This window comes from Sinocyclocheilus rhinocerous, unplaced genomic scaffold (genome assembly GCF_001515625.1).
Source record: "Sinocyclocheilus rhinocerous isolate Xijiao unplaced genomic scaffold, SAMN03320098_v1.1 scaffold285, whole genome shotgun sequence".
Lineage (NCBI taxonomy): Eukaryota > Metazoa > Chordata > Actinopteri > Cypriniformes > Cyprinidae > Sinocyclocheilus > Sinocyclocheilus rhinocerous.
Window position 1 is genome coordinate 1,148,232 of NW_015630288.1, and position 14,716 is coordinate 1,162,947.

The following is a 14,716-nucleotide window of genomic DNA, read 5'->3' on the forward strand; positions in this document are numbered from 1 at the left end:
GCCGCACGGGGGCAGAACATTTGTGAGTAATGGAAGAGGAAGTTTGCTCTCTTTTTGAAAATATTTGTGTTTTATTTTCCCACTATAACAGCGACTGAATGCTTGGGCGCATAAACGGACCCGTTGTTTGCACAAAACACATTTCCCTCTGTACCCAGAGTTGAACGGGGTGTCAAGAGGAGTAAGAGAGGCTGCTTGAGGGGCGGTCCGGCCGTAGCGAGATCTGACCCCGTCCTCTCCGCGTCCTTGATCTCTGTTAGCGTCAGCCACAAATGGCGCTCGAGCACCACAAGGCTGGCCATCGATCTCCCGATCGCCTGAGTGGTGGTCTTGGTGGCATGCAGAGCCAGATCAGTTGTGCTCCTCAGCTCCCTGAGGGTCGGTCGCGGGGTGCCAGACTCATTGGAGGATGCGAGGATCTTGGGCTGAAAGACCTGGAGTACCGCCATTGAATGAAGTTCCGAAGCTGCCTGTCCAGCTGAAGTGTAGGCGCGTCCAGCGAGAGCTGAAGTGGTCCTACACGGCTTGGACGGGTGACGCAATGGGAACTAATAGCTCCCATAAACGCAGCTTCCGCATGGGATTTCCCCAAGCAGGAAACGCATTCCATGTGGCCATCATCGGCGTGCAGCGGAGACCCGCATGAACCGCAGTAACGACGTGGCATTTGCAACAACGCCAAGCTCTTTTAGTAGCTCTTTTAGTATTGCCAGATGGCGTCAGGAGAAACGGACCAGAACTGCTGTGTCGCTGAACCAGCGGAGAAGCAGGTCAGCCATGCTGAGAGGTCCCGATTCCAGCTGCGAAGGCGTGTCAAAGGCGAGCGGCTTCGGATCAGTGTAGAGACGTAGAGTCGTCGCTGAAGGAGAAGAAATCTGAGAATCCTGTGGCGAACGCTCGCTTGTATAGCCAGATGCCCCGCCCATTCTGGCGGGCTTTGGCAGGCTTCGTCGCCAAAGGCTCATGCAGCTCCGCTGTCTAGTCATTGGTTCGTTTTTAATACACTGCACGAACCAATGGCCATGCAGTTTCACTGCGTGAATGAAAAAAAGGCTTCAGTTCAGGAGAAAAAAGGCTTTTCCCATATGCGTCTAGCAAGACGCAGTACTTGTGTAGTATCGAAAGGGAACCACTGGCCTATTGGTATCAGGGCCCATTCTACAAGGAATGTGGCCTCATCTTGGTGTTTTTTGGTGGAGATTTGTATGGTGACAAGCAGAGCCTCTCCAAATCATCAGATTTTAGAATTTGAATCACAAACTTGCCCGCTTCTAAGGCTTAGTCGTGCATATGCTAATAGAAGAATTAGCATTAGAGAATGATAAAGAGCACAATTAGTGACCATACAGGAATCCCTCAGGAAGCTGTGGTGTGAGAATTTTATAGTGAGCACGAGCAGATCCACCACGTCTGCAGAGGGTGTTTAAATCTCTGTGTGCAATGGCTGATCTTTACATGAAATGAAGGGATTACAGCAGAAGTCTGGATTAAACAGAAAGACACTACAACTGTGAGAGAAAAGAGAGAGAGGGAAGGAAGGGGGTAGAAGGGTGAAGAGGATATGAATAGAATGAGAGCAAAGAGGAGAAAATGACAGGGTATGAGAGAATTAAAAAGGTGTTGTCACCAACATGCTCTAGCAGTTGACCAGAAAACTTGTTCCTTATGCTTTTCATTTAGGCTACTTCTCTTCATCAGATGATGCATGTTCTCCATGTTATTATGCTCAGTTAACATCTGAAAAGAAAACATTTATTTTTTATTTTATCTGCTATCATCTAGAGCAGTGCTTCCCAAACCTGTCCTGTAGGCCCCCACCACTGCACATTTAGCACTGCAGGAACTGGCACACCCAATTTAGGTCTTGCAGTCTCTACCAATGAGTTAAGTTGAATCAGGTGTGTTAGTTTACACGACACAAGTTTCAACTAAAAACAATAACCTTTTAATGCGTTTAGTCATTCATTTACACAACAACTGTGTTTTGGGAGCCTGAAAATGCAAACTTTTGAAAATGTGCAAGTTTTTGAAAATGGTACCATTAGTGTGTCCATGTAACTTAGAAAATTTACAAGAAACTTGTAAAAACGGTGACATCATGTGCATACATATTACATGCTCAGTCTATAGGAATGCATATGTGCATAGGCATGTAGTGTTTCTTTACAAACTGTACACTACTTTACACTGGAGACATTTGAAATGCATGTATACCTGGTGTAAATGATAAATGCATCTTGACTGACCACTTGTGATCAGATCACTGAAAATGCTCTTAAATACTGTATAAACAGAGCCTGTCTTTCACTTGATGAATTCTTGAGATAATTTGTGGGCGTTAAGAAGCTGCTATCAATATGCAGGAGAGGTGGGATCTCAAGGGGTCTCAAGTGCAATGCTGTACCAGATAAGTTTATTGCTGTACCATAAGTCACTACAGTAAGCCTACAATACTGGTTTTAATTTAGAGCTTTACGGTTAGACTGGAAAATTTCAGTGTTCCATCATTCATCCTTGTTTGTCAACTGTCAGTCAAAGAACCAGAGTTTTCACAACAGTGGCACATACTCTATTTGGTCAGAGGACTTCTTGTAGTACGACTTCTTGCAATCAAAGACTCTTGGTGCAGGTTCATAACTATACCTTAAAGCACTGATTTAATGACATTCATACATTATTTAAGTGTGGCTTAAGTCTCCAAATACTTTTAAGAATCACTGTATGTGGATCTATCTGAAGTTGACATGTATGGAACAAGATAAGCGGCACACTTTAGTTTGGGGACCAATTCTAACTATTAACTATGACTATGATGCTTATTAATAATTAGTAAGGTAGTTGTTACGTTTAGGTTCTGTATGGGGCCTGATTAAGGGATCTAAAATATGATCTTGCAGAATAAGACATTAATATGTGCTTAATAAGTACTAATAAACAGCCAATATGCCCATAATATTCATGCTACTAAACAACTAGTTAATAGTGAGAATTTGTCCCTAATCTAAAGTGTTACCAACATATTTTCTATGTATCTCAATAAAACCAGATATTTTCCCCATTGATCACATGGAGCACTTGATTCAGTAATCCAGAATAAATGAAATTGAGAAATAAAAAATATGCTCGAAGATGAATGCACTCTTGTTAAGAAACCATTAACTTTACAGCAGCATCAGATATTTTTCAAATGACTGCAAAAAAAAAAAAAAAAAAAGAACAAAAAAAGGGGGGTCTGCCCCCACTTTCAAAGAATCAGATGACTTACAACCAATTAAAATGTAGATAAAAAAAAAAAAACACACAGAAAGACAAAACTTCTACAACTGCAGGGCACTGTAACCCTGGCAACCCTGATGAGTTCATGGCCTATGTTTGGGCACAGTTCATTTTAAAGCTCATTTTAAAGCAACAAAAAGCTGAGGAGGGCAAGGCCATAAAAAGCACATAGAACACTGCTCTCAGAGGGGCATTAAATGGGCACTTAAGTCTTTTCAATCCATCACTTCACCTGTATTGTGAATTCAGAAGGTATTTTGGTAACGCTTTAGATTACAACCCGCAATGTACTGCGTAAGTAAACAGATTTTACAGCATAACTTTTTTGTAATTACAGTGTACCTATTCAGTACCTCCGTGTAGGTATAAGGGAACAATATGCGAAGTTTGGGGAATAAAGGAGTAATAATCTGTAATATTACATATTATTTCTACTGTAAGTATTTTGAAACTAAGGGGTAGCCTACCTATTCTAATATTACGTGGTATGTATGACCTAACAACAATCTTATATTTGCAAGCGATTTAGCAAAAACATACACTGTGTACTTTTTTATAGCCTACACATTTAAAACATGCTGGTAATTGTTTCAATCCAAACGCTCGGTTGAGACTGTTGGGTTAGGAAGCTGGCTTGATTTGACCCAATTTGGGTTGATATCAGTAATAACCCGATGTTGCTGGGTTATGAATGTGGAGGACGTGAATGAAAGCATGCAGCAAGTCACGTGAGTTCAAACGTGAACGGTTCTGTGTGTGCAACGAAATCAGTGACTGCGGTGCTTAAGACAAGAACATGTGTGGAAAATAGGAGAAAACTAATTGAAGCGCAGACGAGGGACAACTTTGAAACTGTCTGGAGTGTGTTCCTTTAAAACTGCAGCAGTGAATGTGGTGAGCGCGAACTGGAAACAGCTGGAATGGCGCATGAGACGAGTCTATCCGTGTTTGCGGCGCTCATGACAGGAATATGTGTAGAAAATACAAGAAAACTAAAGGAACTGAACTAATGTTAGTCAAAATGGTGCTTGAGGACGTGGATCAAACCGGTAAAATCAAAGACGGTAAAATCCTGTCAGTTCGCTATAAAACACAATTTAATCTCGACTTTCAGTGTTTATTACTGTGTGTTTATTGGCGTGATGGTTTGGCCATAATAGTTTAACTTCGTCAGTGGGTGAAAAACATGAACAAATTGAACAAAATCTATTTATTCTTAAACAAGCTTTTCAAAAGAATTTGGTTTAACTGTATAAAAGTCATAGCAGAAACTCATTAACTCATTGCACTAGATGTCCAGTTTTGTTGTTCAGTAATCTTCGTCATGTCCATCCTTTAATAATAGAATGTGTACCCCATGGTTAAAAAATACCTATACGCCTATAATAAAATACCAATATAAAATTATAAAAAATATATAGTCTTTCTGAATCATTCCCAAACATAAGATTGATGTTTTGGCCATACATACCACGTAATATTAGAATAGGTACCTCTTAGTTTCAAAATACTTACAGTATAATGATTTTGTAATTTTACAGGTTGCTACCCCTTTATTCCCCACACTTCACATATTATTCCCTTATACCTACACAGAGGTACTGAATAGGTACACTGTAATTACAAAAAAGTTACGCTGTAAATTCTGTTTACTTACGCAGTACATTGCGGTTTGTAATCTCCGTAAATTCAGTATACTTACGTAGTTCTTTGCGGGTTGTAAAGCGTTACCGGTATTTTCTCTTCAATTAAAAATTGGGATTAGAGAAGAGGGAATGTCTCCTGTTAGCCCTGCATGAAGAAGCACTTTAAACTTTGAATACCGTCAGTAGAAAGAGTGATCAAGCACTGCTTTGTTACTCAGGGTGAACCATAGACCTTGTTGTTGAAGGGCATGGCCTGAATTTGAAAGTGATGCCAACAAAATACCAAATATCATTAATATCACTATGATTTTATTTGGATATTAAGTCTCCCAATGAGTATTTAATCATGTAAGTCACCACTAGAATGTTCATTATTGGAAATCCAAATCAAGACTACGGTCTTATACTTCCTGTTTTCTTCATTACTTTGATCACACCATTAAATGTGTGGTTATACAGGATGTAAAGCAAAGAGAGCCCCTAAGGGGACATGATGGAAAGAAAAAAAAATCATATTTCAGAATTAGAATCAGAATGAGCTTTATTGCCAGGTATGTTTACACATACAAGGAATTTGATTTAGTGACAGAAGCTCCACAGTGCAACAGAATGACTCTGACAAGGACACAGATAATAAAAAGAATAATATACAAATATACAATATAGACAATGTACAAAATAGCAAAAACACAATATATAATATAGACAATTATGTAAGTACAGGTATGATATGTGCAAATTTGAAATGTAAAGAATGTGGATAGATGTTAGATATATTAAATCAACGACATACGTATAATAAATATAAGTTTAGATAGTTGGGTATTGCACAGTGGGGAGAACATTTAACTGTTCATGAGGTAGATGGCCTGAGGGAAAAACTTTTCCTAAGTCTGGCTCGTTCTGGTGCTCAGTGCTCTGTAGCGTCGACCAGATAGCAACAGTTCAAAGAGGGAGTGTGCTGAATGTGAGGGGTCCAGAGTGGTTTTGCTAGCCCTTTTGCTCACTCTGGATGAGTACAGCTCTTGGAGAGAAGGGAGGGTTTTACCAGTGATTCACTCAGCAGTCCGTACTATCATCTGTAGTCTTCTGAGGTCAGATTTGGTAGCTGAGCTGAACCAGACAGTTATAGAAGTGCAGAGAACGGATTAAATGATGGCGGAGTAGAACTGTTTCAGCAGCTCCTGTGGCAGGTTGAACTTCCTCAGCTGGCGAAGGAAGTACAACCTCTGCTGGGCCTTTTTCACAATGGAGTCAATGTGAGTGTCCCACTTCAGGTCCTGAGAGATAGTATCTGTTGAAGATCTGTGTGAAGATGGGGGCCAGCTGGTCAGCACAGGATTTCAGACAGACTGGTGTAACACAGTCTGGGCCTGGTGCTTTTTTCCTTTTCTGCTTCCGGAAGACCTGGCGCACCTCGTCTTCACTGATCTGAATTGCAGGTGTGGGGGAGAGGGGGGTTGCTGGAGGTGTGAATGGTTGTGTGGAGGGGTGTTCAGGGCGGGTGTGGGGTGTTTTTTCAAACCTGCAGTAGAACTCGTTTAGATCGTCTGCCAGTTGTTGATTCTCCGCAGTGCTGGGGGATGGTGTCTTGTAGTTGGTGATTTCTTTTAGACTTTTCCACACTGATGCCGAGTCGCTGGAAGTGAACTGAGTCCTTAGTTTTTCAGAATAATTTCTCTTTGCCACTCTGATCTCCTTTTCCAGTGTGTATTTAGTCTGTTTATACAAGACATTATCCCCCTTCCTGTGAGCATCTTCTTTGGCCTGACGGAGCTGTCTGAGTTTTGCAGTGAACCATGGTTTGTCATTGTTGTAGGTTAAATGAGTCCTGGTAGGAATGCATATGTCTTCACAGAAACTGATATAAGATGTTACAGTCTCTGTGAGCTCGTCCAGATCGGTGGCAGCAGCTTCAAAAACACTCCAATCAGTGAGGTCAAAACAAGCTTGTAAATCCTGCTCTGCTTCATTAGTCCATCTTTTTACAGTCCTTAATACAGGTTTAGCTGATTTCAGTTTCTGCCTGTAGGTCGGTATAAGATGAACTAAACAGTGATCAGAGAGCCCCAAAGCTGCCCGTGGGACAGAGCGATATGTATCCTTTATTGTGCTGTAACAATGGTCCAATATATTGCTGTCTCTGGTAGGACATGTAACGTGCTGTCTGTATTTTGGCAGTTCACGGGAAAGATTTGCTTTATTAAAGTCGCCAAGAATGATTATAACAGAGTCTGGGTGTTGTTGCTCTGTGTCTTTGATCTGATCAGCGAGTTTCTGTAAAGCCAGGCTCACGTGCGCTTGCGGAGGAATGTAAACACTCACAAGAATGAACGAGTGGAACTCCCGCGGCGAATAGAACGGCTTACAGTTAATGAAGAGCACTTCTAGATTGGGACAGCACATCTTCTTTAACGCTGTTAAAGAATGCTTTTGAATTCCCCAAGAAACTTTGCATTTTCTCACAAAAGCATTGAAATATAGTTTTTTTCTCATATCTAATTTTATTTCCAATACTAGTTTTGCGTTTGCTTGCAAAAGCATTTAAGTATAGTTTTTCTTCCCATCTCATTTTATTTCCATGAGCAGTTTTGCTTGCAATGTTTCACCAGGGAATGCAAAAGTTTGAGACATAATTTCAATAATTCTAACAGGGTTATCTATTTTTTATTAGAGCCCAGACTGAAAATGCAAAAAATAAATAAATAAACAAAATAAATAAATAAAAGAGTGGCATGAACAGTTAGAAGAAAGTAACTTTTTTCTTGTTATTATATTCTTGTTCTGGTGTTAAAGAATCATTAATATGTTTCCTCTGTTAAAGGAACACTCCACTGTTTTTGAAAATAGGGATATGGCTAGGATCTATACTCTCATTGCGGCGTAATAATCAAGGTACTTTGCTGCCGTACCATGGCTGCAGCAGGCGCAATGATATTACGCAGCACCTGAAAATAGTCCCCAGCACGCTCCCTGTGCTAGAAAATCGCAACTTTTCATTTTCTGTCGGTCTTAGTACAGAGTTTTCTTAGTACAGTCGGTCTTAGTAGAGTCAAGTTTTAAATAGAAAACATTTTGAAACTCTTTGGTCATTTTTGAGCGAGATGCAAACAGACTAATCAGATTCAATGATCTATGCTAAGCTGCAGCTAAAAGTGCTACCGCCAGACCCGGAGATCGGCTGAATGGATTCGAAAACTGTAAAACTCAACTGTTTAACTCTAGGGGAGTTAGAAAATGAGCCCATTTTCAAAAAAAGTGGAGTGTTCCTTTAAATTAAAGTTAAATTATCCATGTGTTTTTAAACCTTCAGGCCTAACTGCATTCACTGCTGCTTCTCAAAAAAAGTCTTCAACAGTCTGCATCATGATCCTGGTTCACCCGTATGGCTGAGGCTTCAGGTCAGAGACACTCCTTCACATGTGATGAGCCAGGGCTGTCAGATCCTTTTACCTTTTCCCTTGTTGAGCAGAGTGAGCCAGGGCCAATTTAGAGAGAAAGGGCTAAAAAAAGAAGCCTCAATAAGCTTTTCAGATAAGAAAAGAAAAGGTCAGCGAGGAAGAAGCCAGCCAAACGCCTGCAGAAGAGAAGGCCAGCAGACTCCTCAACCTACTAGAGATTCTTGTTTTTAAAATGATTTGTATTTCTGAGTTTTACTAGCAAGTTAGGTAGTTAGTTAGAGAGGGGCAGAGAGAGTGAAGGTTTTGGATTAAGCCTTCTCCTCTAGCATACTGTGCTTCGGCAGGCTATTTCATGTGCGCTACCTGTTAAGTTATTGCCTGATAGGGTAGCAAGACAACAAGACAGCTGCCTAAGCTTCTGGACGTGGCCATTGGCTATTGCTTGGAGGGAAGAAGTAGCTGATCCTTGATGAAAAGTAATTGTCCCTGCCCATCTGCTGCACATGCAAAATTTCAATTTAGCAGACTATCTCTGCGTCCAGGTTTCTCCCAAAATAGTGAAAGTAAAAACTTAAAATAATACCATCAGAACAAAATCTCTCTAGTTCCTAATGCATATACAAAGTAAATTTCACAGTGCGACTTGCTTTCCATCCAAAGTCAACAGAGAGAACACACTCTGATATGCAGAGAGCTTTCTCCGTTCCATCGCCTTTTACAGTTTTGTAAGTGTCAAGATAAATAAAATTTCAGGTTGAGACCAATGTGTTTTGCTTCTTGTGCTCCCTCTAGATGTTTCTGAAAGGATAAACTGCATTTTGTGTATGCATGAATATTAATTGCGTTATGCATTCTTAGTAACCCTGCAGAGCATCATAGCTTACATGCAAGCACCTTTAAATGTGAAGAAAATTTTTTTGGTTTAGTAAACAATTATGGACATTGTACCATACCTAAGTACAGTGTTTCCACCAAGTTACAAATTGCCAAAAGAGCAAGCTGCCTAAAGCTAGAATAAAGTGTTTTCAACAAATGCAAAGAACTGTTGACCATTGACAAAGCATTAGTTCACAATGATCCTCACCTGTATTCGTGACTCGAGAAAGAAGCATTGAGAATCCAATATTTTTGGGACAGATAGTTCAATTTAAGCTGGGATCATAGACCCCTACTGATATTGTTTGGCAAGCATAAGTGTCTTGATCACATAATCTACCCGCTAGTCTGAGTATGGAAATGCAGATGGCTTGTCATGTACTGTATTCCTTTGCCTGAGATCACAGATCAGGAACTGAAGAAATATCAGCTAATTTACACATTCTTCTGTATTTCCGGACTGTTGAATGCGACCTTTTGAGCAGAACTCCAAAACTGTCCTAAAAGAGCAAGTTTCTAAACTTGAAAGCAGTCTGTAATAACATAACAAATAAAATGAGCAAATGGTCAAAAAATGCAACCATATTAACCATGCTGGAGCACATGCTGGAACACAGTTAAATTAAGTCGTTTTTACTTCTGAAAATTACTCAGTTTTGTGAATAACTACAAGTTTTGTTTTTCTACATTGGGATTGTACGGTGGACAAGAAGTGCAAAGCAAATCACAATTCTGAAAACAAAATAACAAATTACAAACGCAAATGCAAGTCTAAAAAACAAAATAACAATTCGGAAAGCACAACAACGATGTAATACGAGATTTGAAAAGGGAGAACAAAAAAGTTCGGCAAAAGGTGGGATCGAACCCAGGTCGATCGCGTCAAACAGCCTAGGGCACACACTTATCCATCTGCGCCACTGGAGCTGATATTTTACAGTCACTTTTAACTAAATGTAAATATTGTAATGTAATGTAAACTCCGTATTTTTAATTCCATAGTAAGGGCAATTCATACAATACATTTAAACTGAGCTACTTTAATACCATCTCCGAACTTTCTACCACGACTCTGCTGTTCTTACTTACTCTGGAATAAAAAATATGAGGTGTCTATTTACATTCAATTAAAAGTGACTGTAAATCATCAGCTCCAGTGGCGCAGATGGATAAGTGTGAACCGTAGGATTAACACTTAATATAATAATAATATTAAATTATATTTGGTTTATTAGTTAGCACTTTAATTACTTGCTTCAATTGAATACAAATGTAGAATCTGTTAAATATTTTCAAAACATTTAAACTAACTTATGGCAATTAAATTCAGATTGACTGACTGGCAGGTCGTTTCCAGACACACTATGTAACCCGAAAAGAATCTCATGCCCTTCTTGTCAAAACATTGAAGACTGGTACTCACCTCCCACAACCGGCTCAGCACCGCAGTATTGCACAGTATTTATCAATGTTTTCTAGTTGTGCTCTTACTTTATGTCTCAGCTCTGTGCAACAAGAGCGTGTATTGACTCATGTCAGGCAGCAGCAGCACCTCCTCCACTGTCATTATCTCCTCTTTAAATCCTCTTTAAATCTACTCTGAGACATGTCCTAACTTAAATATGTTAAACAATTAGACAGATCCAAGAACAGCTTATCTGACCCAACCACTTCCTCAAAGCTACTCCATGGCTTCAGAAAACATATAACGTACAAGCCATATGGACCTCCTTTATGGTGCCTTTTGTTCTTTTGGAGCTTGAATGCCACTGGTCACTGTTCTGTACATTTCATAGTCTAAAACAGAGCAGTGTGAATATATCCATTTGAGGTCCAAAAAAGAAAGAAAGACGTAACACCGCTCTGTATATTTTGCATGTTTCCCTTGTTTAACACACCTGATTCAGATAACCAGCTCCATGCATGAACAGTGTTCCGATTGACATGGTCCCTACACAATGTTCTTTGCTCTCTACTCCCTGAGCATGGGAAATCCATTAAAGTTTACTTCACTTCGAAACATTAATTCATGGATTTGCCTACACCACGGCCTGCAGCGTCTTCACACACAGACGAAACTTACTAGTGTTGAAGTGTGAAGTGTGACATAATATACCTCTGTAATTAAATTAAATTCACGTCTCGCACACTTTAATGCTCTTTGAATGGAAAATATACGCTCCCTTCGAACTGGAATCATGGTGGAATATAATGTGATGTCCACTTCGCAGGGCACTTATGGTCGAATAGAACAAATGTCTGAAGAGATACATACAAAATGTGCACAGCGGTGGTACACGAGGAATGGAATTGAGAACCACTCTGCTAAGCTTACCACATGCATATGGCATGTAATGTATACTTTAACATGTTTGAGATGATATGTGTGGACTGACAACAACAGGTAGTATACCCTCATTGATAGATATGTACATTTAAATAAATAAATAAATGCATCAAGGCAACATGGTGCATTCAGAATTTAAAGTTCTTTTAGCTATTGTTTTCATTTTTGTCCTAAGTAACGCTACATTGGTTTGTCGATTTTACTTTGTTCACTAAATGCAAAATGCTTCATTCTGCCAGTAAATTCAAAGCTACTACATTTTTTTAACATAAACATTTTTGTAAAAATTTGTTTTGGTAGCCTATCGTTTTAATTGACATGAAGTAAATTATGCTACTGTATCTTTGTTTCTGAAGAAGCAAAGCAAAGATATCTGGGATATAATTTTACATGGTTAAACACAAAACGACTGACATACAAATCTGAAGAATGGTGGCCATCAACAAATGTAAAATAATGAGCTCTTAACATCATCAGACAACAAATAACTAACAATAATGACAAAACATTCTAGGGTCACATTCAGACCATAAGCTACACACAACAGAAAAAGAATCTTGCAGGGAAAGTTGTCACTCACCGTTAAGCATAGCATATTCTCAGAGTTAGTGGAGTTGGAGACAGCAGCATGGTTTGCTGTAGCAGCTTCTGAGGAGATATAAACAAATGAGTCATGGGCTTTGTCTGTTTCACACACACTTGCTACAGAAAACTTGAAAATCTGCGTAGGTGGAAATTTTAAGTTCCTCGCTTGAAGGTTCTCTCTCTTTCTGTTCTTCTTCCCCTAAGCAAAGAAAAAAAATTACAAAATGTTCTCTCAACTTCTAACTCTATTATCTATTAGTATAGACTCCTGCTTATTGCTGTGGATAGAGCAGCTTGCCCCATCTAACAATCTAAGCATTCAAATGGTTGCTGTTATGACTTGGTTAAAAAGGCATACACTGGGGTTAAAATAGTGGCAGAGGCACAAAGTCACTTTCCGAAAGCTTCACCGTCAAATGCTGGAATGAGCTGCCAACCGCAATCGCACCTGAAACAGCTGAAGATACATCTTTTCTGCAATTACTTAACTAATCCATACTTGGAATTGTGTATACTGTAAATATTGTTGGCTTGTAAGAAAAACTGTTCTGCATTTGTAAATCGCTTTGGAAAAAAATGCAACCTCAACACCCAAAAAAAACACACAACAGTACAAAACATATCATCACTGTATTTAAAATGTTTTCCAAATCATGAGTAGCTTTGTTATAATTAATTACAATAACAATTTTAGATTCGATATAAGATTTAAACAAAAAGGATCTTGCCTGTTCTTTGTTTTTTCCTTGTTTTATAAAAGGCAGAGCAGTAAGACACTCCTGTTCAGACAGGGGGCCTCTCCAGCTCTGATTTTAGGTCCCCTGAGACACTCAGGAGACCTTCATGAAAACTGGCAGACAACTCCCCATCTTCTCTGTGCTCACAACATAGCATAGAACTGAATATCGCCATCTCAACTGAGTTCCAATTCCTCTTCGGCAGGGAGAATATCTCATCATTTTCAGCGCTTGTCAGAGAAGTAATTGTACATTTCGTGCCTTTACTCCAGGCACTGATAGTCACAGGTCTTGCCTTAACTTTATTCTAGGAACCAGTACCAGTATTCTAGGGGAGGGAATTTTCTGAGGTAAGCTGTGTGCCTATTGTAGACACCCTTTGGAGTATGTGTGCCTATTGTAGACACCCTTTGGAGTATATTACTTCAAACATTGTGACTTATGGATGTTGTTTGTGTGTTTACTTATAATGTCTGTTTTAACCATTTGTTGGCTTTTAAATTAAGGTAAGATACTTGGAGCAAGATCAAAAACAAACTGGTGTGATGTAATTTTGAAAAAAATCAGGCCAAAACAAAGTTCATTTGGAGTTTGTTTCGAGTTCAAAATAGAAAAGTTTGCTCAAACTGGAAAATGCCTTCAAACTACCATTGGTCCATGGCAATTATGTTATTGGTAGGAATGATCTGGGGCTTTGCCTTCTATGACATGGAAATCTTCTCTGGTTCATTTCTTCTGTTCAGTCCATCAAGGTCAGACTTGAGTAAAAACATGAACACACTAGAAAGTTGTGATTATGAAGAAAGTAACACTTTTAATAGTGTAAAGCTACTTGCTTTAAAGCAATCTTTTATATGAATAAATGTAACATGATTTGACTGTTTCAAATTGCTGAGCTTCTGCAAGCATATCCACACAGGATTTCTGAACTGCTGTTTTCTCACCACTGTCATTTTCGTTGTGTGTTTATTTTGTAACTGAGAGGAAGGCGTGCAGCACATATTTACAAATTCGTTTTAATAGCGACCGCAGCAGCACAGGTGGCATCAGGACGTTCGTTATCAGTATACCGCTGCTCAGGCATTTCAAACTTTTTTTTTATTCCTAAGCAAAGAATAAAAAAGAACTTTGCCATGAGTATATTGGGACCTTTAGGGTAATCTATAAGGATGTTGGCCATTGGTGTACCACTAGGGAGAGGACGTGCCAGCTCAAGGTGTATATATATATATATATATATATATACCCAAAACGAAATTGTATCTCATGTTTACTTTAATCACTACAGAGACATCAGAGCCAGCGGCAAATGTCGGAAGGACTAGACGAGTTGAGGCTGCTCTCGGCGGATACATGAGCAATGAGCACCAGCTGATCGTTCTGGAGCTCCGAAATCGGCATAGCAAATTTTCAAATAGGCGCTATCTTTATAAATAATGTGTTCTTGTTGGTAACTTTGAGAACCGGGTAGTTGGGTGGTGTCATTGGGTCATTTGTAGGTACTGAGGTCCTTCACTTCCTTAAAATGAAGGTGGCATAGTCAGTATTGGTTGTGGTGGTCAGGTTAGCATATTTATAACAAATTCCACAATGTTTTGAACAGAAAGGGGTTTGGCTAAGTCTGGGCAGTGCCATACCTGATTCCCCAAGGTGTGATGAGCTGGGAACAATTGATCTGAAATCCCCTCAAGAGATGAGTCTAATGGCTCGTTTCCACTGAGCGGTACGGTACAGTACAGTTCAGTACAGTACGATTCGGTACGGGTAACCCTGATCAGGCTTGCGTTTCCACTGCCAATAGTACCCTTCTTGATAGGCGTGGTGTATGCCGGAAAGTAGCGATCGACG

The 14,716-nt window shown here is 39.6% G+C and overlaps 1 long non-coding RNA gene across 1 annotated transcript in view; it reads right to left on the reverse strand.

Moving 5' to 3' along the window:
- The window catches only part of LOC107739980 (uncharacterized), a 25,698-nt gene that overhangs the window by 5,309 nt on the left and 5,673 nt on the right, over positions 1 to 14,716 (reverse strand). Inside the window, exon 2 of the long non-coding RNA XR_001640048.1 lies at positions 12,127 to 12,194. This is a non-coding gene — a long non-coding RNA (uncharacterized LOC107739980). The remainder of the gene's footprint in view (positions 1 to 12,126; positions 12,195 to 14,716) is intronic.